Source organism: Leiobunum rupestre, chromosome 11 (genome assembly GCF_980474605.1).
Source record: "Leiobunum rupestre chromosome 11, qqLeiRupe1.1.hap1, whole genome shotgun sequence".
In the NCBI taxonomy this organism is placed as follows: domain Eukaryota; kingdom Metazoa; phylum Arthropoda; class Arachnida; order Opiliones; family Sclerosomatidae; genus Leiobunum; species Leiobunum rupestre.
Window position 1 is genome coordinate 53,859,232 of NC_143394.1, and position 6,726 is coordinate 53,865,957.

General features: G+C 34.5%; 1 long non-coding RNA gene across 1 annotated transcript; it reads right to left on the minus strand.

The window, feature by feature from the left end:
- Window positions 1-491: 491 nt before the first annotated feature.
- LOC149923315 (uncharacterized) lies at window positions 492-905 on the minus strand. Its single transcript, XR_016477474.1, has 3 exons — window positions 850-905; window positions 696-783; window positions 492-628 (listed from the first exon to the last, which is right to left on the minus strand). It is a non-coding gene; the product is annotated as an uncharacterized LOC149923315 (long non-coding RNA).
- Window positions 906-6,726: the final 5,821 nt, after the last annotated feature.

The window sequence follows — 6,726 nt, forward strand, 5'->3', positions numbered from 1 at the left end:
TTTACTTTTTTTATATAATACTAATTGGCACAGTACAAAATAGGAACTTTTTTGTTTTAAAAATCACTTACTCTTGACTAGTAATGGTAAATATAATTTGAAATAAAAATTGCACAATTTGACTATGTTTTGTTTCAAATAATCTTAGTCTCTTAGAATATCAATTAAAAGATAGCCCTTGGGAGAATACAAGAAAAATTAGCATGTTTATGTTTAACACATAAAGGCCACGCTGAATTTGTACATAGTAGCCTCTACAATCGTTAGTTGGTAAATAAATTCCGTCTTTTCCCATTTTCAAGAAGTTTAATTTGTTTTGAGCGACAGCATCTTCAATTGATATTTTCTTTGCTACATAAGGACTCTTAATCTCGAATAATTTTATCTCTCCATTTTCCATGTATAATCCATCTGAGCTAAAAGCTATAAATGGATTATTTAAGTTAATTAAGAGGCCATATTCCAATACTTGTACTTTTTAAAGCCACGAAAATTTGGCCCGAGCAACTTTCTCCAGTTTGTTCCCATTTTGATCCTTTTGGGCTTTCTCTAAACATCCGTTCTCCTTCTTCTAAGGCTCTTGGCTTTTCCCCAATGTATTTACAAATTTCAACCATGGTGAGATTCACTATTACGGAATAAATAAAGGTTAAAATAGGATAATATAATAGAATACCAATTAAATGTTAGCATACCTTTTTGAGATGTCATCTTTTATTTGAACAATATTGCTCCAAGGCCTACTCTAACAATGTTTTAAGTAAATCCAAAAGGACTTCAAATCTTAATGACAGTATATAATTAGAACCAAACATTATGTCTTTAAACTTGACATTCAATCCTACTTACCAAGAAAACACTAATTCGCTGTTTAAACGTATATAATACCATCTCATCAGTAGCACACCACTATTTTCTGAATGCTGATCACCACTATACAGTTACGCGCAATGTGGATAGGGGGCGCTGCCGGAGTTTTCGTTAGCGAATAGAAAATGGCTCTCGGTCAAATTTTCTAATAATTCTTGAAGAGCAGGACAAAGGTTTCTGTGGCCGCAAAGCTTAAAATTAATAGATTTCGAGATAATCTAATTTCCTAGTCACCACTACAGGCCTACAACAAATTGCCGCAGTCGAACGATTTTTAAAGCATTATTTAAGTTTAAAGGCATTTTATTTATGTCATCTCATGGTTAACTTCTATTTGACTTTGACTCCTTACATCATAGTTAGCTCACGGTATGTACAGTCGTGGAAGAAAGTTTCCAAACACTTTTTTTGCTTATATTGTCGCTTCTATTAGTGCTACATGAATACGCAATATCTCGTTTTAAATGTCGTTGAATAATTATATTTTGCAAAATAATGCAGTGTTAATGACCCCTCAAAATTGGCACCAATATAGAGTTATCCGATTTCATCAACTCTCGGTGCATTAAATCCGTCGTAGTATTCTGAAAAGTATCCCGAAATCGGTGGAGCTGTTCAAAAGTTATAGTCGAAAATGTCAAGTCTGAAAGCAGTTATTTCTGCAACTTTAAGGTTCAATTTAAGTTGGCACTATAGAAACGTTATAAGTCTTAACTGGTGATAATTTTTTAAAAACCCTGGTAAATTTTAACTCTTTGATCTCCTACTTTTTATTAGAACTGGGGAAGAACGTAAGATCTTCGCTATCGGTTAGAAATATATTTTTCAACACAATTTTTCGAAAACAAGTCTCCATCTAACGATTCGAGGGGCTTTGTTACGGTCTGTATTCTAAAAATCATGATTATAAATGTAATATAGTTTTATTTTTATTTAATAAAACCAATAATATAATTGGATAAAAAAGCTGATTTTGTATTCCTATGTTACGCAAAGGCTGGACTCAAAAATCGCTCTTACGGTGTAGGGCGCTCAGAAAATGAGCATATTCAGGGGGCGTTCTTGCTGAAGGGCAGATCACTAATCTTTTGAGTGGCCTAATAATCATGATTAAATGATTAAAAATTTAATCATGATTAAATCATATCAATCACGATTTAATCATTTTAATCACGATTTAATCAATACAAGTATTTAATCAGTTTAATCACGATTTAATCAGTTTAATCACGATTTAATCAATATAATCTCGATTTCATATTTTAATTAATTACTAGTCTAATTTTTAATATAAATGAACCTAATAAAATACCTCGTAAAATACTAAGACAAGTAGGGATTTTATCGGCTAGGCTAATACCCAAGGCATCACCTAACGCATCGGGCGACTTTTGTCGCCTTTAATTCAGGTGGCCGGGTTACAGTGCGTAGGAGGGTGATGGTAAGCCCTGCAAGCCAACAGCTTCCTACACTAACTATTACCGTTAACCTCAATAAGTTTTTATGGAAGGGTGCAATAATATCGATTAAATATACAATTTTTATCACAGATTAATAAAATATTATGAACCGAAAAAATAATATCAATGAACTTAATAAAATACCTCGTAAAATACTATATCGAGTGAATATACAATCATTTTAATCACGATTTAATCATGATTTATTAATTTTAATATTTATTTTATCATTTTAATCGAGATTTAATCTTTTCAATCACGATTTAATCTTTTCAATTACGATTTAATCTCACCAATCACGATTAAATCCGATTTAATCATTCGAGGGTGACCTAATAATCGTGCTAGTGATCTGCCCCTCGGTTCTTGACCCAGCTAAAGTTTTCTTTCAGTCCTTGAGAAACCAAAAGCATTGTTTACTTTTTTTCCTTTTTATTAGTTACTTGTCAAGTAAAATTGCACTTATAATAATATATAATTCTGAGATAGCAAAATTCACGATTTATTTATTTTAAACTTATCAGTCAATTGGTGGATCATCATTGTTCAGGTAATTAGGTTCGTTGCGATGGTTCCACTTTCTTTAACTATCTCTGTTCTGGATCCGGTTCTTTTTTTTTAATTGATCGGTTCCAGTTCTCGATATTCAAAACCAATAGGTTCTGGTTTCAAAATGGTTAAGGCAAATAGACCTATCAAATACGGTGTTCCTGCTCCTTTTTAAGGCCGACAAGATGCTATTATTTAAAAATAAAAAAATAAGTGTAATTACAGCAAGTTTCGGCTCTATCATTGCCTAAGTTGTTTTTGATAGGGTCTATGTATCGAAGATTGCTATGGTTGCTTAGATCGACCTAGTATCGACTTTCAAAAACGTGTTATCATTTATTTTAAAGTCGAAATTTACGTGTTTGCCGAAAAAACAATCCAAGCGAGGTCGACTGAGCTCCTGATTGCCAATAGTCTTTTTTAAAACGTGATGTCGAATACCAAATGACCAGACCATATAGGTAAATTATACTGAGTAATATGCTTCATCAGTCTGTATAAATTTGCACGGTGTCGAAATCTCTCTAGCCAGAACGCCACTACACTAAAAATTGAGACGAATATGGTTGATCCTCAAAAACAAACCGAGACTAGGGCAGCTCCTTTCGCCAACAAAATACAGTGCCGTCTTTCCCATTGGGCCCGTTGGGCCTTGGCTCAGGGCCCAGACTTCGAAAAGTGCCCCCTCAGGCTCAAAACAACCTATCAACATTAAAATTTCATATTTGCAATAATGGCCCCACTTTTTTTCACTGAGTGCGAAGTTGAAGTAGGTCCTATAAGATATTGCCCCTATTTGATAAGACTAAATTATGACGTTAAATTTCGAGTTAACTATTCCCACCGGTGGATCGAAGTTTTGTTATCAATTTTCTGAAAAAACAGATAATGAAATTTAGAAAACCGATAATTTTATTTAAACATTTTTACTATTTGATTTGGTCAAATTTACGAAATAATTGGGCATTCCCATAACATTTTCGCCCGTAAGCCCTGAAACTTTTGTTGTGTTTGAGAGAACGCGCTAAAATGTTTCATGAAGCATTATCTTGAAGTGGTTCCCTCTTTAAAGAATGTATATGAAATAATTATAGCAAAAAGAAAATATACTGTATCCTAACAAAAAACTTTTAGCCTTTGTTTTGTGGGAAATTTCCTTAGCTCACGATATTACTTTAAGCATAAATCGCATAGTACGAATAAGCATGACACTGAACGATTTCTGCGAATGAAAATCTGTGACAGTGATTGAGTAAACGAAAGTTTTGGAAGGGGAGACTCTTCCCTTCCAAAACTCTTCGCCGGTAAATGCAAGGTTAGTTTGATGGTGATAGTAACTAACGTAAACGCATTTACGTTTCAAATTCAAAAAGAAGTACTCTAAAGGTAATATAACCTTCAACGCGATCTGTACGGAGGAGCTCGCTTGGCTCACGTGCCCGTTAAGCCAGGGCCGTATTTCCGCCTAGGCCTAGGGGCCCAACCTTGGAAGGGACCCTCTAGTGACCGTAATTACCGTAAACGAAAGCATGAATCTATAATAGGAATCATAATTTAAATTAACCAATTTTCTACCTGGCAGTTAACGGTCGTGGCCTTAAATCGCAATATTGCAAAACTATCGCATATTTAGTCCGCGTTTGTTAAGAGCTTTTATTTACTAATATAACCGCAGAACTCCGACTTCTATGCTGAATTAGGGAAATTCAGGCACAGCCTAGTTCCAGGGATCAGAGTAACTGCAGCTCGTGAAAGAAAGGTAGCCTGGTATTCGTCTCTAATTTAAACGGAAGTCTTTCTTTATTTCTTGATTTAGAGGGTATATAAAAACTATTAGATAAGTTAAACTCGTACCCTAGATTCGAAATCAATCTCTCGCGCGTGGCCGGTAGCGTTTACCCACTTCCCGCTGGAACTCTGAAAAAATTCGCTCCATGGTTTTCGCCTTACCGCAACCAATGGAGCCCGATGTTTCTGAGTTCACGTGCCAGAAAAGGGTAGACACTTTGTAACAAAAACATCAATGAGAAAGCTTTCAGTATTCGAAACTAGGGTACTAGTTTAAATTATCTTTGGTTTTTGCGCAGTACGGTTCGCTAATCGCTAGTGATTAGTGGGTGCAAGAAATCAAAAGTAAGTTATTTTTTATCTAATAAAATTAAAATACGCTTGTGAGTGACTGGGTGTTAGTAGTAAACATCCCAATGTCTTCTAAGCTCTACCGTAGTCGCTATTAGCATGACTGGTTATAGTCACTAAATTATTATAAAAGATTTAATAATTAATTATTGTGTTATCCGAAATTCTAATAACTAAATTCACACGTTTTTAATGAAATATTTATAACCTTAGGTTAGGTGTAAAATATACTCGCAAATAAAAATAAAAAGTTTTTTGCAAAGTCAATTTGGGTACGCGAAGGGTAAAAATAAGAGCAATTTTGGGGTTAAACTCTACTAAAATACTTAGGTTAAAAATAACATCAAGAATTTTCACTCAACCCGTTTCGATTTGCTTCTAAACGGTTCGAAATGTTTTCTAGTGTAGGTGTGTGTCACCTACTAGGTTAATTTTAAAGGCTTGGGCTAGTGGGCTCCTATAAAGGATTATGTCGGTTGGGTTTGTACGCTATTTCAAAGAACAAAATTTATATGAATAATATTTTTACATCAGGAAGTTTGCTATTTCAGTTTATATAATAATATAGAGCCACGTAGCGGCAAACGTGAGAAGCTCATAAACTGCTGGACTTTTATCTGCTTAGCAGACGCTTTGTATTTTTATTATGGCAAATCGTCCGCTTAGCAGACAAAAATCCAGCAGTCTATGAACTACACGCGTTTGCCACTACGTGACTCTATTTAACTTTATATATACTAAACTATATTTCTAAAGGGGGGGCAGAATTCTTATAGGCCTAGGGGCCCAGCATCTCTAAGTCCGGCCCTGCGTTCAGCTATGCTGGAAGACCCCACAATTTTAAGGATTACCTCTCAAGTAAACCACTAAGCAGCGCCGATGCCTCTTAAGACATAGGAGGAAGCGGCCAAGAGCGAAACCGTTGGAGGGCAACCAAAATACCAGAGGTTATATTATCTTTAAAGAATGAAGCGAGTGTTTATAATTTGGATATTTCATTTCCGATTCAATAATACATCATTATTTATATTTGCAGAAGTTAATTTTCTTCCGTTACTTGTGAAAGTGTTTTAATTTTCAAAGGTCTGGGATCGTTCATCAAAAGTTTAAAATGGCTAACAGCAACGATTTCCCGCGCGTTGTTACCTGGAACTTACAACGACTAAGTAATTTTAGGAAGGGTGTCAGTTTTTAGCAACATAATGATTTAGGTTGTCGTTAGCGAAACAGAATATCATTTAAAATGTTGAATTGGGTGATAGGAAATATAATATTTTGTTACTTATGCCTTTAGGTATTTAGTAACCCAGAGCATAAGCCAATGTAATAGGCGTAAGAAACTTATATCAGCAATGCTAGTAGCACGATTAGAAAGTTGGAAGGGAGAAAGTCACTGCGAAATTGTTTTAATATCATCCTACGATTGATGGGGCAAAGAAGTTAAAGCTATTCCATAGCGTTACCTTTTCCCATTTTATGCTGTAGTGTTATTTACGATTATTTATCAATTTTTCCCATTTTATGCTGTACCATTATTTAACAACTTTTCCCATTTTATGATGTAGTGTTATTTACCATTATGTAACAACTTTTCCCATTTTATGATGTAGTGTTATTTACCATTATGTAACAACTTTTCCCATTTTATGTCATGTTATTTACCCTCTGTTAAATACCACGCTTTCATAGTCAATGGAAATTTCCATCT